We start from the raw sequence: 27,061 nt of genomic DNA on the forward strand, positions 1-27,061 counted from the left end.
AGGGTCTATAATCTTTGAAAGTTTCTAAAATGTCTGTGAGTGCCAAGAAAGTCACTCAAGAGAGGGAAAGGTGTTGACCCAGCAATGGAAGGACTGGTTGAAAGCTCTTGTGTCAGATTATTTCTGTTGAAACCAAAGTGCTACTCAGTTATGTGTCGTCTGAATTGGGAGCAATTTATCTTCTGTAAAATGGGTTGATAATAACAATTATAAATGGAAATTTATCAAGGTTTATGAGAAAATGTATCATTTATGTAAAGTCTTTGTAATGGACCAAGCACTAAATTTTATTTCTGTTTCCCTGAAATTAACCAGAGTTTTCTGAACAAAGGAATCTCCCAGACAGTCTCCCATAAGAGAACAAAAGAAGGGGTGGGCAGGTGATGTCATATTTGGTTAAGAGTACTCATTACAGTACACGAGGCCTGAGGTTCAAGCCCCTGTTCCCCACTTTCAGGGGAAAAGCTTAATTAGTGGTAAAGTTGGAGGCGTATTTCTGTCTCTTTTCTTCTCTATCTCCCCCTCTCCTTTCAATTTCTCTATCTCTAGTCAATAATAAATAGATAAATAAAAAAATAAATAAGGAGACGCTAAACGAGAAAAAAAATGCTGACCAAATGATATCGCCACAATAACTTCAAGAAAAAAAAAAGATATATATTTAATGTCATTTGGGTCCACACTTCAGGGGAAGAGATTCACATAAGGTGAGCTTCTTATGGCTGTGTCATGAAGCAAGGGTGACAAGCACCAGAAAGAAGACAAAGTGGGAGATGGAGGAGGTAGAAATAATATTGGAACATCTGTGAATGTTGAACATGTGGAGCCTGCCTGTTTCACAGTCCCACTCCCACTAACAAATATAAGAGAGGGAATTTTAGATCATGGGATCAGGGTACAGAAACGATTTGGGAAAAAAGAGTGCCTCCATGAGTCCTCAAATATAAGGCTAAGTGATTTGATCCAGCTTCCTTTCACACTCTCCAGTAAAAAAAATTAAAAACAAGAAAAAAGTCCTCCTTCACTACACAGAATAGGCTCTAGAGTGAGAAAGTAGTAAGATGAGTAAACTAACCCCACCAAATTATTGAATAGAATATTTACCAGTGAGATGAGAAAATAGAAACTATACATAGGGTAATCAGATCTAACTTCTCTGAGTAGAGGCTACTTCTCTATATATAGGAATGCTCTTTTTGCTTCTGACAAAGGTCTTTTTGACTCTCTGTGTACTCCTATAGCTGAAACAAGACTTTGGAGAAAGAAAAACCTACAATTCAGACTAAATCATGTCATGCTCAATAACCTCAATTTTTAAAAAACAAATCTCTTTGAACCCCACTTTTTTTTTACCTGTCACATGGGATATTGAGTCCAACTAAAAGAATTATACTGAGAATACAGATAGGAGTTATGAAAAAAAAATCTATCAATGCATGTGTTGTAAATGCCATGGTGTTAAAATCTCTTTCACTTTCTATAGTGAGTATTAAATCTGAATTTATATTTTAAGTTCCGGTCTAATTATAAAAGGGTGATGAGTTTCTGAGAGAATTCAGCTCTCTGACATGTTTTAATTAACATGTTTTAATTGACATGTTTTTAATTAAGTTGAATAATAAGTATCTGTGTCTCTCTCTACATTAGTTGGGATACAAACATCTAAGCTACAGAAACTACATGTGGCAGATTAAGAAAATGTTAGAGGGGAGTTATTCATAGATTTACTCCTTAAAGTTTCTTTCTTTCTTTCTTTTCTTTTTTTTTTTTAGTATTAATTTTTTTTAAATTTATAAAATGGAGATATTGACAAGACCATAGGATGGGGGGGGGGGTATAATTTCACACAATTCCTACCAGAACTCCCTTCCCCCACCCCTTGAGAGCTTCCCTATTCTTTTTTTAAAAGAATTTATTTAGTTATTCATGAGAAAGATAGGAGGAGAGAAAGAATCAGCCATCACTCTGGTACATGTGCTGCTGGATCAAACTCGGGACCTTACGCTTGAGAGTCTAGTGCCTTAGCCACTGCACCACCTCCAGATCACAGGAGCTTCCCTATTCTTTATCCCTCTGGGAGTATGGACCCAGGATCATTATAGGGTGCAGAAGGTGGAAGATATGGCTTCTGTAATTGCTTCCCCGTTGATCATGGGCATTGGCAGGTGGATCCATACTCCCAGCCTGTCTCTCTCTTTCCCCTGTGGGGCAGGGATCTGGGGGGGGGGGCGGGGTTCAAGGACACATGGTAGGGTCATCTGCCTAGGGAGGTTCAGTTGGCATCATGGTAGCATCTGGAACCTGGTGACTGAAAGAGTTAAGATATAAAGCAGAGCAAATTGTTGACTAATCATGAACCTAAAGGCAAGAATATTTCAGATGAAGATTTGAGCATCTCTGTTTTGGAAAAAGCTAGTAGGTCTATTTTAGTTATATTCCAAAGGGTTTATGATTCTTTATTTTGTTTTTTTGCCTCCAGAATTATCACTTGGGTTTGGTGCTGGCACTAAGAATCCATTGCTCTTGTGGCCATTTTATTTTATTTTTGGATGGGATAGAGAGAATTGAGAGAGTAGAGGAAGACAGAGAGGAAGATAAAAAGATGGACACCTGCAGACCTGCTTCACCACTTCTGAGGTGACCCCATTGCAGCTGGGGAGCTGGGGGACTCGAACCAAAAAACCTTCAGCAGGTCCTTGTGCTTTGAACTATGTGGGTTTAACCCGGTGCACTACTGCCCAGGTCCCCCTTCTTGAAGTTTCTGTTTAAGAATACCCCAACAATTTTGTTGAGGAATCAACTCATAAATGTAACAGAATAAAAGAGAAGAAATTAGCAATTAAACTTGTGGAGGCAGAAGGCCTTAAATGAGTAGTAATTGACTTATACGATTAAAAAATACAAATTGGAAACTGACATAGAATGAGTAAAAGCCCCAAATCTCTTATCTTTCTGAAAATATCAAACTGCTAAGTACTAAAGGATGTTAGAGGATTCTTCTTGGGGAAGATGACAATCCTCTAAGATGAGGAAGACAAACATAAAATTACTGCCAGATTGGACTTCCTACTATAACACCCCAGCCATATCACTATAGCATAAAGTTTATGGTCAACAGGGTCCAATGATGGATGTACTGAGAACCTCCAACCAGTTTTTTAGTGCATTAATCTTAAGGATGGATATTCAACCAAGAATCACTACACATCTGTGGGAAGCTCCCAAGAGGATTATACTAAAATGCAGAATATGAGACAACTTGGGGAAAATAGAGACTGTACATGATACTAAAAGTAAAATTCTAAAGATGAACTGGCAAATATATTCTCAGAGGATGAAGAGAAGCTATTACATTTCTGAAAACAAGAAGAAATTGTTCTCCAGTTAAGTTTTGGTAGTGATAGAGCACACATCTGACAATAGTCCTAATATGTAGCCCAAGTTTATAGTAGTTATGCAATATGCAATTTGGTTTTATTAAATATTATCCTTATTATTATTGCCACCAAGCTTATTCTTGAGGCTATGCACCTAGCTGATTCCTCTCATCTTTTCTCAGTGGATTCTTTTATCTTATTTATCTATCTATGTGTTATTATTATTTTAGTAGGTCACTTGGATAGTGTGCTTTTTATTATTTATTTATTTATCTTTTCTTTACTGGGGAGTTAATGGTTTACAGTCAACAGTAAACTACAATAGTTTGTACATTATAACATTTCTACATAACAATACAATCCCCACTAGGTCCTCCTCTGCCAGACAGTGTGCTTTTTAAATTTATGTTATTTAAACAAAAGAAAGATACAGAGCACTATACAGTTCTGGTTTATGGTGGTGGCTGGGATTGAACCTGGGATATTTGATGTCTCAGGCATAAAGGTCATTTGCATAACAATTATACTATTTCCCCAACCCACCTTTTACTTTATTTTTAATATTTATTTACTTTTTTTTTTTATTGCCACCAGGTTTATTGCTGGAACTCAGTGCAGGCACTACAAATTCACCACTCCTGGAAGTCATTTTTTTTCATTTTTTTTTTTTAATTTTATTTGACAAGACAGAGAAATTGAGGGGTGGGGAGAGAACTGCAAACCTGCTTCACTACTCATGAAGCATCCTCCTGTAGGTGGGAACTGGGGGCTCCATCCTGGGTCTTTGCACATGGTGATATCTGCACTTAACTAGGTGTGCCACCACTGGGCCCCCTCTTTATTATTTTTCAGTGAGAGGAAGAGAGAGAGTCAGGCAGATCAGAGTACTGCTTACCTCTGATATATGGTGGTGCTGGGGATTGAACCTAGCCTCTCAGAATCTCAGGCATGAAAGTCTTTTGCATATAACCATTATGCTGTTTCTTTTTTTTTAAATTTTTTATTTAAGAAAGGATTAGTGAACAAAAGCATAAGGTAGGAGGGGTACAACTCCACACAATTCCCAACACCCAATCCCAATAACCCACCCCCTCCCATGGTAGCTTTCCCATTCTCTATCCCTCTGGGAGCATGGACCCAGGATCGTTGAGGGTTGCAGAAGGTAGAAGGTCTGGCTTCTGTAATTGCTTCCCCGCTGAACATGGGCGTTGACTGGTCGGTCCATACTCCCAGTCTGCCTCTCTCTTTCCCTAGTAGGGTGTGTCTCTGGGGAAGCTGAGCTCCAGGACACATTGGTGGGGTCTTCAATCCAGGGAAGCCTGGCCAGCATCCTGGTGGCATCTGGAACCTGGTGATTGAAAAGAGAGTTAACATATGAAGCCAAACAATTTGTTGAGCAATCATGGATCCCAAGCTTGGAATAGTGGAGAGGAAGTGTTAGGGAGGTACTCACTGCAAACTCTAGTGTACTTCTGCTTTCAGGTATATATTTTGCAGTAGTTTATGGATACGTGTGCACATAAGCTCTCTCTCACAGAAACTGGTGTATATCTAGGTTATGGGACTTTGTTAGAAAGTGAACTACCTGAGATGAAATTAGAGTGTACTATAAAAGGAAAGGTCTCACCCGAGTAATGAAGCTGAAGGGTTGTCATTCCACACGTGAAGTCTCTGGATACAGTCTGAGGTGAAGCATGTTGAGGTGGCAATCGTTGCTTTGGTTAGGTTGTGATCGGCAGATGCAATATTATTTGGTTTGGATTGGGAGATGCATACGGGAAAGTGGGCCCTATCCAGAAATAAGTAAGAGCAGTTGAAAAACATCTCCCAGAAGTCAGACTCAAAAGATTTCTGGTAGAAAAAAATAGGATAAACACAAGAAGACTAAGTATTTCTAAAAGCAGTGTCTAAAAACCAAATAATAGGACTTCAGTCTAGGAAAACAGGAGTACCAAGAGAATGATACTCTCCAATTTATATAGTCTTATTTCCAGGAATAACAATAAAATTCTAGGTAGGAGGATAACATAATTATTATGCAAAAAGACTTTACTCCCTGACGCATCAAAGGCCTCAGGTTCAATCTCCAGCTCTGTCATAAACCAGAAGTGATAATTGATAATGATAATTCATTTTCAGACTATAGGTTCTCATGAATATCTGCCAAATTGGTATTTTAAAAAGCTGAATTTAAGCATACTCTTATGAAACTTAAGTCTATTTGTCATAAAAAGGAAACGACAAACTGTTTTTAAAGGAAAGCAAGGAAAACAGGTTATGAACAAATAATTAAAAATCAAGTCAGCCCTTGGAAGAAACACTGTATTTTCCAATGGAGGAATGAGGACACAGAACTCTAGTGGTGGGAATAGTGTGGAATTGTACCCCTGTTATTTTGTAGTATTGTAAATCAGTATTAAATCACAATAAAAATAAAAGAAAAAAGGCTCTATATTCTTAACATTAAAAGTATAATCCCAAAGATGACTGAATATTGCCTTTGCCTTAAATGCTCTACAAATGAACAATTTCAGGTGCTCAAAATTTTGAATATTGTCAGCCTCAAGCGAGAGCACATTGACTTTGCTAGGTATGTAGCTTGTATATTTAAGAGGTAAAAGAGAAGGGCCAGGCAGTGTTACACCTGGTTAAACGCACACATTACAGTGTGTTAGGACCTGAGTTCAACCTCCTGGTCCACACCTGCAGGGAAAAAGCTTCATGAGCGGTGAAGCAGGGCTGTAGGCATCTCTCTATATCTTTCTCTTCCTCTTGTCCCTCCTCTCTCAATTTATCTCTGTCTCTATCAAATAAATTATAAAACTTAAAATATAAAAGAGGTCACTAAAGTACAGTGGAGTAAATGTCTGGAATAAGCAAATCTACAGAGATGTTTAAAGAGTGACTGCTAATTAGTGTAGAACTTCCTTGCTGGATGATGGAAACATTCTAAAATTAGATAATGATGACTACATTGCTCTGGTTAGGGAACTTTGTAAATATGTGCAAACACTGAGCTTTAATATTTTAATCCATAAATTCTATGAAAGGCAAATTTTATCTCTATAAAGCTCTCAGATTTGGATTTTGTTTGGTCTCTGTGAATTGTGAGGTAATCTGAGTAGAAACTACAGCAGGTTAAAAAATGTGCCAGTAGATGCATGATTCCATCCCAGGATTACAGGCGCAGAAAGACCTAATGTAATATCTGAGAAGCAGAGAGATAATGAAAGAGAACACCCCACCAAAGCTTCCTACAGTGTGATGGGACAGGCTTGAACCTGGGTTGTGCACATGGCACGGAGGTACACTGTCCAGGTGGGCTACTTAGTTGGCCCCCAAATGATTTTTTAAATAATTTTTATTTATAAAATGGAAACACTGACAAGACCATAGGATAAGAGGGGTACAATTCCACACAATTCCCACCACCATGACTCTATATCCCAACCCCTCCTTTGATAGCTTTCCTATTCCTTTTTTTTTTTTTCCTTCTGTTGTCCTTGTTTTCTTTTCTTTTCTTTTTAATCCTTCTGGGAGTATGGACCCAGAGTCATAATGGGGTGCAGAAGGTGGAAGGTCTGGCTTCTGTAATTGCTTCCTCGCTGAACATGGGCATGGACAGGTTGATCCATACTCCCAGCCTGTCTCTCTTTTTCTCTAGTGGGGCAGGGCACTGTGGAAGCAGAGCTCCAGGACACATTAATGGGATCGTCTGCCCAGGGAAGTCAGGTTGGCACTATGGTGGCATCTGGAACCTGGTGGCTGAAAAAGAGTTAAGATATAAAGCAGAACAAATTGTTCACTAATCATGAACCTAAAGGCTGGAATGTTGCAGATGAAGATTTGGGGTCTCCGTTTTGAAAAAAGCTAATAGATCTATTTTAGGTATACTTCAAGGATTTTACTAGTTTTTGCCTGAGCAATGGCATCATCCCCCCAGACAATAACTTGGGTCCACTTGTATATAAGATGTCAGGCCCAAATGATTTGTTTTAGGGTCACTTTAACAGGTGCGTAAAAGCCATCACAGAAGCCAGATCAGGAGAGAAGTAAGTGTTCTCTCTCTCTCTGTGTCTCTCTGTCTCTCTCTCCCTCTCCCTCCCTCTCTCTCTCTGAGACACACACACACACACACACACACACACACACACACACAAACACAGGCTTTTTGGTATTCTCCTGGGAGTGTATAACTCTAAAGGTTTTTTTTCACTGAGCCACTGAAATTCAATTCCCTTAACAGCTTGAATTTTGTTATGGGAATTGGTTTGCTTCACCAGCGCACCAAAACTTCTGCTACCTGTATTGACCTAGATACTTGCTTTTCTGTTACCTTTTGCCAGAGAAGTTGCCTTGAGACTCAAGGGCTGCAATTACATGAGACTGGGAACTCTGAAAAAAAGGACTAACTGTACATTTGCCACTGTAACAGAACTTCACACATAATGGGGACATGGAAAATGTTCTCAGGCTCAATGATTATTAGATCCTATTGATGAGGCCAAATTTATGATAGATGAATGGACTCATTGGTAATTTCAGAAACTCAAGGCTTCTGCAGTGCTATGGGTTCATGGGACAACCTCCTCATTAGACTTCACACTTGTCCATGTTAGAAGATCAAAGAATAAGAAACAAGGAATAGGAGGCAGTGTGCAAAAAGACTTTCATGCCTGAGATTTCTAGATTCCAAGTTCAGTCCCTGACACTACCATAAAACAAACCCGAGGAAGGCTTACAAAGAGAAGACACAGACAAGATAAATATGTGTCATATAGGCACCTATAAAATCTGTGTTTATCCCATGTTATTTTTTTAAGTCCTGTGTTTTATTTCTGACAAAGAAAACAATTCAAGAGCTATATGTGACAGTGCTTATTAGTCCTGAGAGATTACAGAATTTGGAAAACAATGAATGCTTCAAAAGGACAAATAAATGGACTGTCTCCAGGATACAGTGTAAATCAGTTAATATTATGACTATTTTTATTTTTTCTTGTGTTTCCTTCATCAAAGGGATTTTCTGTGCTTTCTGGGTATGCAAATTCAACACTTTCTCAGCAGTTTCACTAAGTTAGCATTAAATAATGTACAGAGCAAAGCATATTAAAATTGTAGTTGTTTTTAATTATTTACTCTAACACTTTTTGGCATGATTGTTACTCTTTCCCCAGCGAGTTACTATAGGAAAAACAATTTATAATGCAGTAAAATAAAGTACCAGTCAGGGAAATTTCCAATATTCTATTATTTCAGCTGCCAAACTGTAGAACAGAACTCAGCTTTGTCATCTTTTAAAGATCATCAGTGATATCTGCAAGCAGTGCAGATATAACCTGCTTATCATACTCTATGCTTGTTCCCTTAATAGATGCTCCTTGTTTCAGTAGTGATTCAATGGCCATTTTTTAGCCTAATAAATGTTTCTGATAACAGTGCCCTCTCCTAGCCTTTATCCTTTTTGCTACTTGTTTTCTCCTTCTCTGTTCAGCCAGCTGTGTGGTTTGGGAGTTTGATGTCAGTGCAATCATACTAAGTTGGAAGGAATAAATAGGTGTTAGACACTAACCTTTGAAGTAGGAGCTACCACTTAATTTGACGGCTTACAATGGCTAACTTGGCTAGAATGCAGATTGCCATCTGATGACTGAATAAAAGATTTTGACCTCAGATGGACCAGGTGATGGTGCACCCTGTTAAACCCAAGGACTCAAGTAAGGATCCAGGTTCAGCTCCTGCTCCCCACCTACAGGCAGGATGTTTCACAAGTGGTGAAGCAGATATGCAGATATCCATATTTCTCTCTCCCTCTCTATCTTCACTTCTTCTCTCAATTTCTTTATCTCTATCTCATAAAATGGAAAAATGGCCACCGGGAAAAGTGGATTCTTAGTGCCAACACCTAGCCCCAGCAATAACACTGGAGGCCAAACCAGAAAAAGAAAAAAAAAGATCTTGACTTCATTATTTCCCTTTATATAGCTTTTTTATTTAAAATAACTTGTATAGAACAGTAGAGATCAGGCACCCAAGAACACATCTTCATCGCTGACTCTGTGATGAGTCAATCAATCAGAGTCACTGTCACAGTCACAGCATTCCATCCAGTCTCTCTTCCACCTTTTATCCAAGTGCTTTCATCTGACTCTGTCGTCACTGAATGTACTTTGATCTTGCCTAGTACTATATAAAATGAATTCCTATTTTAGGTGACACAAGAAAGGTTGTTTAAAACAGAAATGAAGAGAGAGAGAGAATCTGAGAAAGAAAAAACACAGACCACTAATAGAATAATTTAAGCTTGAGTATTTATATCTGTGACTATAACAAATGTATTTTTATAAAATGTAAATAAATTTATTGAGTGCTTAATGCAAGTATTAAGCTATAATCTACAACCGTAGCAATGAATTATACTGATACCACCTCCATTTTCATAGTCATGTGGAAAACACAATCCTAATGCATTAAAGACTTCTATGAAGGGGAAAATAGAGCATATAAAATAGAGCACTAAGAAATGACATATAATTCAAAGTTGGAGGGTTCAGAAGGATAAGTCACCATTAAAGTAGAAATAATTGATTCTCCCATATTAATTTAGTTTACTGAAATGAAGCATCCCAGATAGAGATAAAAACCTAGACAAAGACCACAGACTATAAAGCACAGGCTATTTTAGAAATACATTAAGCATTAATGAAGGGTAGGGTATAAGGTTGGAAAAATGTTTAAAAAAAAAAAGCCACCCCAACCCATCATCTGGGGCCCTAGTTGGAGAATCCTGCGATTCCCACACAGACTTCTAATAAATCCCTCTCTCCATCGTCACTGGTTATCTTCATCAGGCACAACACAATAGACCCCTTTGTGGGCCCCCATAGGACCTTGCCCTCAACTTGGATCAACAACAGTAGACAATGTTCCATCCTCTAAAGGGAGGCTGGATAACTTACTCTGTCTACCACCTGAGGAAGATGGGTCCTGATATTGGGGCAGCTTGGAATGTTCCTATTCATGACCACAGAATTTGAGAACAAATCTACAGGGATGCACAGGTCACATAGGCTCCTAAGCTGAATATGGGCCTCAGATCAGATCAAATTGATGAAGTTTACAGTCAACAATATTTATACACCTTTTCCATATTTGGGAACTACCCTCTTCTCTGATCTAGATTTATAGACCTTTTTCTAGCAATGACATTATCTCCCCAGACAATAACTTGGGTCCACCTTCATATCAGAGGTCAGGCTCAGGAAAAAACTAGTATAGTCATGGGCCCTTTGAAATATAACTAAAATAGGCCTACTAGCTATCTTCAAAGCGGAAACCCCAACTCTTCATATGCAATATTCTTGGCTTTAGGTTCATGATTAGTCAACAATGTATTTGTCTTTATATGTTAATTCTTTTTTCAGCCACCAGGTTCCAGATGCTGACATAATGCCAACTGGACCTCCCTGGGCAGATGACCCCACCAATATGTCCTGGAGCCCTGCTTCACCAGAGCCCTGCCCCACTGGGGAAAAAGAGAGACAGATTGGGAGTATGGATCAACCTGCCAATGCCCATGTTCAGCGGAGAAGCAATTACAGAAGCTAGACCTTCCAGCTTCTGCATCCCATAATGACCCTGGTCCATACTTCCAAAGGGATAAATAATAGGAAATCTGTCAGGGGAGGGGATAGGATATGGAGTTCTGGTGGTGGAAATTGTATGATGTTATACTCCTCTTATTCTATGGTTTTGTCAGTATTTCTTTTTTACAAATAAAATTAAAAAAATTAAAACATCACCATTAGAAAAGTAATAAGGAAGAGAAAGACACCTGCAGACCTGCTTCACTACTTGTGAAGCAACTCCCCTGCAGGTGGGGAGCCTGGGGTTTCGAACTGGGATCCTTGCGCCAGTCCTTGCACTTTGCGCTGTGTGTGCTTTAACCTGCTGCGCTTGTTAGGCCCCCAAGCCAGATGTATTTTTATCATCAAAATTATACTCAGTGATGAAGAAATAGCCCCAACATAACCAACCCAGAGTCTAAGAACAATAAGTAGGCAGGCACCTAAGTGTTTTGTTACTGACTATGAAGCCTGAAGGAGTGAAACCAAGCAATGTCTCTGGCTGAGCACCCTGTTTTGGCATTTAGGTCTCTTACTGGGAAACTACCTTGTGTATTCTTTGAGTCATAGAAGAATGTGTAGATCAATGGAAAAAACACTAACTGTTGCTGTATTTGTCTCCATTCTATTTACCCAATTACCTGGAGAAATTAGCCAACTGTTGTCTGGTTTTTACTGAGCTCTTTGATGAAGATAAATTCCATCCATAGTAGACCAGAATCAACTGGTCGGTCAGCATATAAGATATAATTATTTGTTTAGTCAACAACTTGTTTGGCTTTATATGTTAAACTCTTTTTTTTCAGCCACAGGTTCCAGATGTTAACATGATGCCAACTGTACTTCCCTGGGCAGACAGCTCCACCAATGTGTCCTGGAGCTCTGCTTCCCCAGAGCCCCACCCCACAGGAGAAAGAGAATGACAGGCTGGAAGTGTGGATCGACCTGTCAACGTCCATGTTCAGCAGGGAAGCAATTACAGAAGCCAGACCTTCCACCTTCTGCATCCCACAATGACCTTGGGTTCATGCTCCCAGAGGGATAAAGAAAAGGAAAGCTATCAGGGGAGGGGATGGGATACAGAGTTCTGATGGTGGGAGTTGTATGGAGTTGTACCTCTCTTATCCTATGGTTTTGTCAATGTTTCCTTTTTATAAATAAAACATAATAAAAAGAAAAAGAAAAAAGGTAATAAAGATCTTTTTTTCCTTTTGCCTAGAAATATGAAGACATTTATATTTTATCCTAAAAACAACAGAAGAACAAATAGATGACATCCTCATGAGTTAATGATGATATCTTTGGAGATATGTGAACTGTAATCGGGATAATAATAAGACTTGTTTTAATGATGGTAAGAGAAAAGAATGAGCCATTCTTTGGATGGTGAAGATAGAAAGAAGTCAAATATTGGCAAGACTTGGTGATTGATAATGTCAGAGAATGGAGAATGATATTTCAGATTTTTGATTGAGCACATGAATCGGCAGTAATGTCCTCAACTAAGATGTAGAACTCAGGAGATGAGCAGTAGATTTGAATTTGAAATTTAGATTATTTGCAGGCTACATATACGTGATGAAATTCAGCAGATAGTCTACAGATCACTTTGAGCTGAAGATAAAAGCTTTTGAGTCATTGTAACAATCTATACATATTTTTGCTAGAGTAAGCAAGAATATGTGTAGAATCAGAAGACAATAAAGGATTTGGAGTAGAGGCTGGCAGGGGCATCAAAATATATGAAAAGCAGAGGAAGAAAAATACACAAAGGATACTGGGCAGGAGATTTCTATAACTAGATCAGAGGTCTAGTTGGAGCATGTGGTGTGCTATAAGTCAAAGGGATGCAGTTATTTATTTTTTTTCCAAAAAACAGTCAACAATGTCAAATAGAAGAAGAAGGAGGAGGCAGAGGAAAAGAAGAAGAAGAAGGAGGAGAAGGAGAAGAAGGAGGAGGAGAAGGAGGAGAAGGAGAAGGAAGAAGGAGGAGGGGGAGGAAAAGGAAGAGGAGGAGAAGGAGAAGGGGAAGGGGAAAGGGAAGGGGAAGAGGAAGGGGAGGGGGAAAGGGAAGAGGAAGAGGAAGAGGAAGAAGAAGAAGAAGAAGAAGAAGAAGAAGAAGAAGAAGAAGAAGAAGAAGAAAGAATGAGTAGAGGTGTGCAGCATCAGCAATTTTGCTCTGCATTGTTGGTTTCTTAGCCAGGATCTTCCATTACCTTCACACATTACTAATTTTCATCTTTCTCCTTATGCCCCACCTGTCATAATGATGGCAAATCATTTTTACTCTATAACAACAGTACTGTCTCAGTTTTGTCTCCCAACGCATAACAATGTTCTTTATCCCACAACATTTCAATCAATGTCAGACTCATTTGCCAGAAAGACTCTTTCTTGGATATAGCCTGTCATTTCTATAGTTTCTGAAAACTAATTTTCTAGTTTCTGCTTGAAGCACCAAATGAACTTAGGTTAGTGGAGAACACAGTTGGAGTTTGAACATAGTTGCTAGTCTTAATAATTTTAAATAATTTCTAAGAGTCAATGAGACTACAAGTGCTTATCAAGAAGACAGTCCCGAATAGAGACTTTTCAAGAGTCAGAATATTTTATTACTTTTGTAGACTCCTACTTTTAATACATATAGAACTACTCTTTCACTCTTGGAAAGTGCTATGATAAACTTGCATATGTAACCCCAGGTCGGCTTTGTGATGGTTTGAACATATTATGATCAACTGCAAGCTTGCTATACTACTCACTACATAAATTCCCAGTAATATACTGAAAAAAATTTAGATTACAGACTTTTTAATAGTTTTACCTTGGCTATAGTGAGCAGTGATGTGTAATAGTCTTTGGCAAAGACATCAGTTTTGAAAACATCTTTGTATTCTGGTAAGAGAGGTAGGCTAAAAAACTAGTCTCCATTTAGTGAGACAGAATTCCAAATTTAAGAAGACTATAAATATGTAAATATGTTGAAGGTTTGCTTAAAGTTTCAAAACTGTACTTATTCATGAAATACGATGTCCTCATGTATTTTTTTCCGATTATTGTCTCTATTTTATTTACAAAATAACTACTTGCCAGACATTTATAACTGGGTAATAAGAGATATGCCAACACATCCTGTGCAAAATGTTTTTTCCTGGTTGCAAAAATCACATGCCAAATTTAAAGATTACTTTTCTTAGTGATCATCAATTATATATAACAACAACAAAATTGCCTGTGGTTGCATCTAAGGAAAGAACACAGCAGACTGGCTGTCAGTGTAAATAAAACCCTCTTTAAAACTTTGTAGGTGTTCTCCCCCCACCCAACCCCCCTTTTAAGTCATCCTTTATGCTTTATCCAGTTCTGACAGGAATATGGGCTGGAGATGTAGAAGGATACAGCAGAAATCAGAGCTTGGCTCTTCTCCAAACTGCAATGTTTTCCTGGGAGTTGGGGCAGCACCTATATAGAGACATAGTTTAGCCAAGAGTCTAAGAGCTGGGAGAAAGCTTAAGGAATCATTCTGGTAATTCTGAAAGATTCTCATTCTTCTGCTTAGATACAAATAAGCTGTGATAGAAATAGCCATTTTGGTACCACTAGAATTTAATGGTCAATTTAATTGGCTTAATATGATGGTTAAAACAAGTTTACTGACAAAACTCAGTCACATTCCTGTCTTGCATGGTTCTTGCCTTCTTGCATATGTAGAGTTATTGCAACAGCGAGATGATCATGTAAGTCACAGGACTATGTAGGAAATATTTCTAAGAAGCAGGAATAAATAAGACACTCTTCAATTATGTGTGTTCTGAAAGTATTAAACCTTAATATGCATTGGAACTATTTAACATTTCTACCAATTTTTCCCCTATGGTTTAGAGATGTTATTAATCTGCCAAGACTTTATTATATTTTTATTGTATTTACCTTTCAGAAAAAAAAAGTTATTGGAAATATTTTGAATCAAGTCTAACATTCTTTTCTTCCTTCTTCTGCTTGTCTTTCTTTTGAATAATACTATGAATTTTATGTTGCAGGAGAAGCCCGCGAGCAAGTTGTGCTGGTTAGCATAAAATGAATGCTTTGATTTGCTTAATATTCAATTATTCATCATATGATCTCTTGGGAAAAAAAGGTAGTGGGGTGATATTTCTTGCTACCCATATGCTAAGTACCCTACTGTAGGTGCTGTTGTCATGGATACTTCTTGCTGAGCTCACATAGACCTTGACTCTCCAGTGTTTACAGGGAATTGATAGACTGAAACTAAATGTTACACAACAGCATGTTATGCTTGCTAAAAGCCTGGCAGGCAGGCATGGCAGGAGAACTCCTTGTGTCCTTCTGGATATGCTCTGTTAAGATTAGAAAAAGCTACTATCATCAGCCCTTTTACTTTTTAATGCCTTTTGGGAGAAAGCAGAAAGAGAAAGGGGATAAAAGGGAAGAATGTAGAGAATGAATAGGGGAAATAGAGCCATAAGCCTAAATGGGTCAACCAGAATAAGAAGAGCATTGCAAGAATCACCTGAAAAAGGAGGACTGTTTGTGACATTTCAGTTCCAATGGCTTTACAATGATAAAACCAAGTTGTATACAGAATATATAATCTCACTGATTGAAAGGTCAGATTTTATTCCTTTAGAATTTCCCAAATAGCCCAATACCCTGATATCCACTGAGCCCAGTAGGTCACCTGTCATTTTTTTGAATTGAAATGTGTTCCTTGTTGCCAGTTTTCTATTTCCTTAACCAAAAAGTACATACCCACTATGCCAAGTGCCTATAGGGAAGGGTGATTTTTAAGAAATAATTGTTTTGAAGACAACTATTATGGGAAGATGAGAGGTATACCTATCTGTCAACAACTATACTATAAACTATTAACCGCTAATAAAATGGGGGGAAGAAAAAGAGGAGAGTGAATCAAAGAATGAGAAGCTAATCTGACATTTGAAATAAATATTAATTAGCTTGATTATGTACTTTTCTCATGTTTGAGAGCTACTTTCTGCCCTAATCCAGTTTTCTAGTCCTAGTCTCAACTCTGACACCATCTTCTCAGGCAATACTTTTAGTCTACCTGCATGGTATCTGTCAGGCTCAGGCAAAATTACAAAAGTTATAGACCCCTTGGAACATCACTTAAAATAGACTTCTTAGTTTCTTCCCACATGAAGACCCCTAATTTCATCTGCTCTATTCCTATCTTTGGGTTCCTGTTTATTAAACCATTTTTCCTGCTTTATATCTCACTGCCTTTCAGCCACCAAGTTGCAGCCACTACTATGACACCATCCTGACTTCACTGGGCAGATGACCTTACCAATGTGTCCTGAAACATCACCTCACCAGAGTCCTCCCCCATTAGGGAAAGATAGAAATAGTTTGAGGCTGTGGATGACCTGCCAGCATCCATGTCCAGTGGAGGAGCAATGACAGAAGCCAGACCTCCCACCTTCTGCACCCATAATGATCTTTGGTCCATATTCCCAGAGGGATAAAGAATAGGGAAGCTTCCAATGGAGGGGATAGGATGTGGAACTCTGGAAGTGGGATTGTACCTCTGTTACCTTACAATCTTGTTAACATTATTAAATAATTAATGAAAATTAAAAGGAAATACTAACTAGAGAGAGAAAAATAAAATTATGTTAATTAAAAAATAGCAAAATGTTGGCATTTAAGAAGTCTTTGAGGATGACAGATGTCTGAGTTGGGTTTGAAGCATCCTGTTGGGTCAGGAACTAACAACCCTCTCAGATCAGCAGGATGACCCAAGTGAAAGTATGGAAGCAAGCCCCTACTTCCCCCAGTCCTGGAACCCTTGGATAGGGCCCACTTTCCTGTATGCCTCTCCCAATCCATACCAAATAATATTGTATCCGCCGATCACAACCTAACCAACGCAACGATTGCCACCTCAACATGCTTCAGCTCAGACTGTGTCCAGAGACTTCAGGTGTAGAATGACAACCCTTCAGCTTCATTACTCGGGTGAGACCTTTCCTTTTATAGTACACTCTAATTTCATCTCAGGTGGTTCACTTTCTAACAAAGTCCCAAAACCTAGATATACACCAGTTTCTATGAGAGAGAGCTTATATTCACACGTATCCATAAACTACTGCAAAATATATACCTGAGAGCAGAAGTACACTAGAGTTTGCAGTGAGTACCTCCCTAACACTTCCTCTCCATTATTCCAAGCTTTGGGTCCATGACTACTCAACAATTTGTTTGGCTTCGTATGTTAACTCTCTTTTCAATCACCAGGTTCCAGATACCATCAGGATGCTGGCCAGGCTTCCCTGGATTGAAGACCCCACCAATGTGTCCTGGGGCTCAGCTTCCCCAGAGACACACCCTACTAGGGAAAGAGAGAGGCAGACTGGGAGTATGGACCGACCAGTCAATGCCCATGTTCAGCGGGGAAGCAATTACAAGAAGCCAGACCTTCTACCTTCTGCAACCCTTAATGAGCCTGGGTCCATGCTCCCAGAGGGATAGAGAATGGGAAAGCTATCAGGGGAGGGGGTGGGATATGGAGATTGGGTGGTGTGAATTGTGTGGAGTTGTATCCCTCCTACCCTATGGTTTTGTTAATTAATCCTTTCTTAAATAAAAAAAAAAATTAAAAAAAAAAAGAGTGAGAACAACTGCCTAGAATTCCAGCTTTCTGTAAAAAAAAAAAAAAAAAGCCTTATATGGTTGTTCCTGAATATTCTAGGATCTGCTATGGGCTTGGTGTCACATATATGCAAAGTAAGATTTCGTGCCTATCTGCCTATCTGGTGTTGGACAGGACCTCTTCAAGGTACAAAAACATCAGGAGAAAGGATTTTTCCAACAAAAAACTTTAGCCAAGTTCTACCAAATTTGTAGATGGTTTTTTAGAATATGGCAAACACTTGACTAAAGAAGCATTATGTAAGCAAGATGTTAGTTTTCATGGTGGATATCATTGCATTGAACAAATGTGTTTCTGGGTCCAACACAAGTGAGATTGCAATGCTGTGTGGAGATGAGGAGAGAGGGGGGTTGAGATCCACAGTGTCGAGTCAGGGTGATGACACTGTAAGACTGTGTGCATGTCTATCAGCAGATGGCCCAGAAACCTCAGTTCTCAGTCCTCTTAGAAGAAGAGGAAGAGGGCCAGGGCAGCAGCACAATGGCGATGAAAAAGTCTTTCATGCCTGAGGCTGTGAAGTCCCAGGTTCAATCCCCAGCACCACCATAAACCAGAGCTGATCAGTGCTCTGGTAAATAAGTAAATAAATAATAAAAATATGAAATTATTTTTAAGAGAAAGAATTTATACTTCACTATAGAAAAAGGCCTTTAGTATACATTAATTTATTTTTTATTGATTTTTTCATTTTTAACCAGAGATTTGCTCAGCTCTGACTTATGGTGGAGCTAAGGATTGAACCTGGGACCTGAGACAGGCAGGAAAAGCTACTGCATAAACTGCTGTGCTATTTCCCATGGTCCTAGTATACTTGTAAGTAAGGCAATGTCTAGAATCCTGTGCCAAGTTTGAATGGCTTTCCAAGCTAACGAAAGATCCTTTTTCTTTTTCTTTTCTTTTTTAATGTATAAAGATAATTATTTTTGTTGCCATAAAATATTATTATCATTACGAATAGTAGCTTCATGTGTCATGTAATCCCCTCTCACTTGTATACCTTTTCTCTCGTGCAAACCAATCAGATTTACAAGATAGATTTGTATATTACCTCCCTCCCCAAGAAGACCAGTGTGAGTTTGCTTTTTTTTTCTGTTGCTGTCAAAGAGAAACAGACTACAAATGTACACACCTATTAAATTGTAGTAATATAAATCACTATATAATTAATATGAGAGGGGGAAAATTGATTATATGTCTAACAAAAGGACTTTTCAAAGCTAACCCAATTACCAAATAATGTGATGATAACAGTAACTATCCACTGTCTTCTTGAACCCTAAGACAGCAGGAACCTCACGTTTCCACTATAGAGCTTAAACTTCCCCCAGTCCTGGGACCCTAGGGTAGGGCCCACTTTCCTGTATGCTTCTCCCAATTCTTATCAAATAATATTGCATCCACTGATTGCAACCTAATCAAAGCAACGAGTCCACCCCAGCATGCTTCACTTCAGACTGTGTCCAGAGACCTCAGGTGTGGAATGACAACCATTCAGCTTCATTACTCAGGTGAGACCTTTCCTTTCATAGTATTTTCTAATTCCATCCCAGGTGGTTCACTTCCTAACAAAGTCCCAAAACCTAGATATAGACTAGGTTCCAGGAGATAGAGATCATATGTTCACAGGTATCCATAAACTAGGGCAAATATATACCTGAAAGCAGTAGTACACTAGAGTTTGCAGTGAGTACCCCCCAACACTTCATCTCCACTATTCCAACCTTTGGGTCCATGATTCTTCAACAATTTGTTTGGCTTTGTATCTTAACTCTCTTTTCAGCCACCAGGTTCCAGATGCCATCAGGATGCTGGCCAGGCTTCCCTGGACTGAAGACCCCACCAATGCGTCCTAGAGCTCAGCTTCCCCAGAGACTCACCCTACTAGGGAAAGAGAGAGGCAGACTGGGAGTATGGATTGACCAGTCAACGCCCATGTTCAGTGGGGAAGCAATTACAGAAGCCAGACCTTCTACCTTCTACATCCCACAACGACCTTGGGTCCATAGAAAATGAGAAAGCTATTGGGGATGGGATGGGATATTGAGATTGGGTGGCGGGAATTGTGTGGAGTTGTACCCCCCCATCCTATGATTTTGTTAATGTCTCCTTTCTTAAATAAATAAATTAATTAAAAAAGAAAAAAAGAAAGACTACGGAGAGAAGTCTGGAATTCATGGACTTTCTTTACAGATTATGGTTTATATATTTAGCTGAATTGCATTTTACCCAAAAGTCCTAACTTGGAGACCTAGCTCCCAGAATCTCGGAAAACAGATATATTTATTTTTAAGTGCTTTATTTACTATCTATATCTATATCTATATCTATATCTATATCTATATCTATATCTATATCTATATCTATATCTATCTATCTATACACACACACACACACACACACACACATATATATATAGAGAGAGAGGCAGAGAGAGAGAGAGGAGAATCACCATAGTGAAGCTGTTTCCAAAGCATTGGGGAGCAGACTCAAACTTCACATTCCATATAATTCCCACCACCATACCCCATCCTCTCCATTGGAAGGTTCCTTATTCTTTAACCCTCTAGGAATATGGAACAAAGATCTTTATGGGGAGCAGATGGTGAAAGTTCTGGCTTTTGCAATTGCTTCTCCACTGGACGTTGACTGGTCAGTCCATACCCCCAGCCTATCTCTATCTTTTCCTAGTGGGGCAAGGCTCTAGGGAGGTGGGTTCCATGACACATTGGTGAGGTCATCCACCCATGGAAGTCAGGTTGGTATCATAGTAGCATCTTCAACTTGGTGGCTGAAAAGCATTAAGATATAAAGTAGAATAGATTGTTTAATAATCAGGAACCTAAAGATAAGAGTATAGCAGATAAAATTTGAGTAGAAGATAACATCATATATATATACAGAAACACACAAGTATTTGCAAAGCACTTCTATAAACATGAATGTTAAAGGGACTCAAGTCTCACTTCATTCTTCTGCCTTTTTCTGAGATAAGCAGAGAGAACAGATGGGGAGACACCATATTATTGCAAGAGATACAATCTTTAAAATGACTGCTTTTTAAAATAAACCTTTTTAAAAACATTATTTATTTTATAGAACAGAGAGAAATAGAGAGGGAGGGGGAGCTAGAGTGGGAGGGAGAGAGAGATACTTGCAGCTGTGCTTCACCACTAGTGAAGCTTTCCTCCGCAGGTAGGGACTGGCGGTGGGTGGGTGGAGGGGCTTGAACCTGGGTCCTTTTGCATGGTAATACATGAACTTAACCAGGTGCGCCACCACCTGGCTCTTGAAGCAGTCATAGTTAAGAATCTTGAAGAGACATGGAAGGATGATGGGGAATGATACCTGGGGATGTTCAGGGGAGGATGATTTGTTCCACTGCAAACTTGTAGATGTCCTGTCAGGTGGAGAAAGTGCTGGCTTCATATTAATGGGCCACTGTTTTATCTGACTGTACTTGTAGGAGAAATCTCATTAGGATGAGAGGAAATAGGAGACAAACTAATTGAGCCTTTCAAAAAAAAAAGAATCAAGTGCTGAAATATTTCAGCCTAACAGCAGATAGAGAAACCTGGAGTTAAATGGCTATTTGATCTGCTTATGGGATCTGTTAACACTCTCTACCACACTAGGAGAACGATCAATCCAAATAATGTACTATATTAATATTCTATGGAGTTGCAATGTGAACCAGAAATTATAAATGCAAAGATGAAAAAGGATAGACTCCATATTACAGGTAAGAGATGGATCAATGTAAGTGACCCTTCAAATATTTTTCAAAGGGCTGATTTTTTGTTTATTTATTTATTTATTTATCAATGTATTTCTAGTGTTGGGGCCTGGTAAATGCAGTTTCACTGCTCAAGTCTGAATGTTTTTCATTCATTTTTTTCTGATTGGATATACAGAGAAAGAGAGAGTATATATTTGCAGAGAAAGGTAAAAGGAAAGATTACACATCACTAGAACTTCTCCCAATGTCAGTATATTGAGCTGAAATGGAGCTCAAATGGGCCCTGGACATGACAAGGAACACAGGTAGTTGGCATTCACTCTCCTGCTAGTGCCTTTGAAAAATACAAAGAGTGGGGGTGGGGTGGGGGGTGGAGATAGCATCTTGGTTATTCAAATAATTTTTTCCCAAAGGCTTCAAAATCTCAGGTTCAATCCCCCTGCTCACCACCATAAACCAGAGCTCAGAGTGCTTCTCTCTCTCTCTCTCTCTTGTGTGTGTGTGTGTGTGTGTGTGTGTGTGTGTATTTCTCTCTGTATCTCTCTCAGTAAAATAAAATAATAAAGATTGGTATGCCTATTAAAAAGCATAAATAAAAGAGAAATAGAAGAATTTGAAAAGAAATGGAATAGGGGAAAGTGAAATAAACAAATCATATTTCCTTTTCTAGTTGCTGGAGATAAAAATCCTGCTAGAGTTTGAAATAGTAAATCTTGGGACAAAAACAAGTGAAAATCTGAATGCAGACAACTTGTGACATCAGATCTTCCCTGCCCCCCGCCCAGGATGCATGATTTCATTACCAGTGGCCTGCTCTTGTTGTCTGTTTGATTTTTGTTTTTTTGAAAGAGACAGAAAGAGGGAAGGAGAAAGAGAGAGAGATAAAGAGAGAAAAGAGTGCCAACAGAGTGGCTCCAATCACTCATGGAACTCTCTAACTTCCTCCACATATACAACTGAAGGTCAGGGAGCTTAAAGACTTGGGACCTCATGCATGGTAATATGTGTACTCTGTTAGGTATACCAGTGCCCAGTCCTCATGCTATTTTTTTGAAGTGAGCAGAGATGCTGTTTACAAATTTTTTAAAATAAAAAAAGAAGAAAGAGTGAAAGAAAAGAATATTTAAAGAAGCCAACACTCACAATCATATTATTCTTACTCTAAAGAAAGAAAAAACAGACAACCAAAAAGCAGAAGTATGAAATGATATATCCCTTATGTAATAAATTCCATCAAGAATTTTTTTCCTCTGGAAAAGATATGAATATTTAAATCTTTATGGGAATGAGAATTAAAACTTGGAGTATTTCCCTTTATGATTTGCCTGCCTGGGTGCTCAGAGCCAAACTTATGGTACAGTTGTAACAACAATAATCTTTTTTTCTTCCCAATTGCTAATGCATATTTATGTACTTTACATACTGTTTCTGGTCCAGGATTTTAATTTTTTATAGTTCTCTTTAAAAATATTGCACAAAAGTGCACATGACTGTTGTAGAGAATAATTGAAATAAATAAGAATAATGCACCAGTCAGAATGTCCCACCACTTTTGACAACTGCCCCAAATGCTTGGTCCTTCGCATATGTATGGACACATAAATAATAACATATGTCAACAATTAATGTACTGTTGGACCAGAGAGATAGTGTAATGGTTATGCAGAATATTTTCATGCAAAATTTTTTTTTCATGTCTACAGCTGTTATCCCTGGGTTTCATGACTGAGATCCTTAGTTTTATGTCCGAGGTGCATCATAGCCAGAGATGAGTAGTGCTCTGGTAAAATAAAATAAAATAAAATAAAATAGTAAACTAATTAGGATTACTTTTAAAATTTTATTTATTTGTTATTGGATAGAGACGAGAGATATTAATAAGGAAGGAGAAGACAGAGAAAGAGAGAGGCAATGAGATACCTGCAGCTCTACTTCACCACTTGTAAAACTTTGCCCCAGCAGGTGGGGACTAGGAGCTTACTTGAACCATACTGTAGTATGTGCACTTAACCTGATGTGACTTGAACCATACTGTAGTGTGTGCACTTAACTGATGTGACACGGCCTGGCCCCAAGATTGCCTATTTAATCTTATAAATATTGGCTAGCATTACTAACTCATCACCTATAGTATAAGCTATAGCTTTTTTGTTACATGAAAATGGAGTTTTATAATTAAACTATCTAGTTTTCCCATTTTTTATTTCCAAAAATAAAATACTAACTATATATTGCTTGCTACATCTCTGCAGATAGTATTATAAATGGACTTAGAATTAACTTATAGTGATGAAATATATAAACAGCTTTCCAAACTCAACAAGGAAACAAATGACCCCATCCAAAATGGGAAGAAGATATGGACAGAATATTCACCACAGAAGAGACCCAAAAGGTCAAAAAACACATGAAAAAAATGCTCCAAGTTTTTGATTGTCAGAGAAATGCAAATAAAGACAACAATGAGATACCACTTCACTCTTGTGAGAATATCATACATGAGATAAAGTAGAAGCAACAAATATAGAAGAGGTCATGTGGACAAAAAAACCCTCCTGCATTGCTGGTGGGAATGTAAATTGGTCCAACCCCTTGGAGAACAGTCTGGAGAACACTCAGAAGGCTAGAAATGGACTTACCCTATGATCCTGTACTTACTCTCCTGGGGAATATATCCTAAAGAACCCAACACACTCATCAAAAAATTTGTGTATACCTGTTTTCATAGCAGCACATTTTCTAATAGCCAAAACCTGGAAACAACCCAGGTGTCTAACAGCAGATGTGTGGCTGATCAAATTATTGTATATATACACCATGGAATACTACTCAGCTATTAAAAAGGATGATTTCACCATTTTCAGCCCATCTTGGATGGAGCTCAAAGAAATCATGTTAAGTGAAAAAAGTCAGAAACAGAAGAATGAATATGGAATGATCTCACTCACAGGAATAAATTGTAAAACAAAATCAGAAGAGAAAACACTAAGGAGAATCTGGACTGGAGTTGGTGTATTGCACCAACTCTGGGATGGATGTGGGAGGGGAGAATACAGGTCCTGGAAAAGGATGACAGAGGACATCTTGGGGGTTGTATTGTTATGTGGAAAACTGAGAAATGTTATGCATGCACAAACTATAATATTTACTGTTGAATGTAAAAAAATTAATCGCCAATAAAGGAAAAAAATCCAAGATTATTATTACATTACAGAGGTGTAGCTCCACCCCCACCCCAGTTATCTGCTCTTACCTCCTTAATAACTACCAGGATTCTCACAAAAACCTTAGAAACTGTTTACATTTTTTCTTTTTTGGTAAATTCATTTGTTTCAGCTCTCTATATTTCATTTATGAGTGAAACCATCTTGTTCTGAAGGGCACACTGTCATCTTTTTGAACTGCAAAGTAGTATTCCACTAAATATATAGTCCACAGTGTCTTTATTTGGCATATTCTACTCCTTGGCTATTGTGAATAATACAGCTATGAATGCAAGGTTGCATGTGTCCTTTTAGATTAGTGATTTAATGTATTTTGGATACATGCCCAGGACTGGTATTGGTGGATGTCTATTTCTATTTGAAAAAAAAATAGTGTAGAACTAAGAAACCCCAGCAGTGACCAAAGATTATTGAAAACATACACAGAATGCTTTCTATAACTTATAGATGACAGAGCTAAATATATAGAAGATAAAAAATAAAGACACAAATATAGACAAGTGCATGTGGATGTGGATATAGATAGAGAGGCATCCCCATGCAAGAATAAGACTGAATTTCCTGCCAGCTTAAGTGTTAGTAGTTTTAGGGAAAAAATATTAACAAGGTATTATTTGCGTTTGAAAGTTATAGGGTAAATATTCCTCCTGTAAGTTTTCTCATTTGCTTCCTACTTATTGAATTTGTAGTTAGGCCAATTGTTTTCAAATGTGTCTGCATATTGTATTCATCTGAAAAATAACCAAACACTGATAATCTGGCTTTCTACTTCCTCTACATAACCCTACAGAGATTCTGATGACTTTTTCTGGAGTGTGATGTGGGCATTGGGAGTTTCCAAATAACCCCCTGGTGAATATAGTATAATGAAACCACATGATATCTCAGCCAAGGTTGAGAAGCAAGGTTTTGGAGCACAATTTCCAATGCATCTTTGTTCTCATGAGCTGTAGGGGGGTCTTGATTCAAAAAGCCAGAAGTTTAATCTGTGTTTCAATAAAGCATTATGGTGTAACAGTGCTGTTCCATGAGCCATATTTTAAGAAGCAAGATATGTAAGTGTTCAATTTCCTTAGATCTGAGACCTTCTTCAAACCAGCTAGCCACCTGGATATTCACTCTAGCACTGATCCACTTGCTAGTGACTCTATAATTCTGTTTTATACGTATGTGAGTGGTTCCTTTTTTTTTTAAGGCAGTTCTTTAGCCCACAACCTCAAAACATATTTGCCATGCTGATAACCCATATTTTTTATCTCAGGTCTTTTTTTTTTTTGTTCCATGTCCAATTTGTTTATTTGAAATCTCTAGAATGTCTCTCCCAGAATTATTTTTTTTAATTTTTTCATTACATTTATTTTATTTATTGGATAGAGACAGTCATAAATCAAGAGGAAGTGGGAGAGAATGAGAGAGAGAGAGAGAGAGAGATCTATAGCACTGCTTTACCACTCATGAAGCTTTCCTCTTGCAGGTGGGGACTGGGGGCTTGAACCAGGGTCCTTGTGCATTGTAACATGAGTGCTCAACTAGATGTGCCACCACCCAGCCCCCTCAGATTTCTCAGCATTAGTTAGTTCACAACTGAATTTATGTATTTATTTTTATTTTTTATTAAATGTCTTTATTGGAGGATTAATGATTTACAGTCATCAGTAAAATACAATAGTTTGTACGTGCATAACATTTCCCAGTTTTCCACATAACACTTCACTCCCCACTAGGTCTTCCTCTTCCATCATGTTTCAGGACCTGAACCCTCCCCCTGACCTGGAGTCTTTTACTTTTGTGCAATACACCAACTCCAGTCCATGTTCAAAACTGAGTTTATAATGCTTATTTTCAAACATATATAATCTCCCCAGATGATATCTTTATAACATTTAGTGTATAATAAGTAATATGTATGTCTAATAGAAATAGATAATTGGATATAAATATGGCACCATCATAGAGACAATTAATCAAGCAGGGAACTAGAAGTCATCTTTCATCTTTTATACCTCTCCACTCTCATACTCAATCATCAAAGTTTCTATTTTCAAATCATATTTTGACTACTACCAACTCAGCCCAAATACCTATATGTACCCTTGATCCATTTTCTCCAATTTTTAAAAAATATCTTCTCCCCAAACAAGTTTTATTTTCTTAAAACATAAATAATATTGTGTACATAACTTATTTGAAACAGTTCTAAGCTTCTCAATGCAGTTGGAATGAAATTGAAAATCATATTCAATACTTCTGATTATCTTCAATGGTTTCAAAACTGATAACTAGGCTATATCACTTTAATGCTGTGAGTGGTTTGAGAGAAATAACAAAGCCACTACCCATTAGAGGCAATAAAGAGTTCTGCAAGCAAAAGTGAAAATGTCCACCCTGATGAGATAACTACTGTA

The sequence above is a fragment of the Erinaceus europaeus genome, chromosome 20, assembly GCF_950295315.1.
Source record: "Erinaceus europaeus chromosome 20, mEriEur2.1, whole genome shotgun sequence".
NCBI classification, from domain to species: domain Eukaryota; kingdom Metazoa; phylum Chordata; class Mammalia; order Eulipotyphla; family Erinaceidae; genus Erinaceus; species Erinaceus europaeus.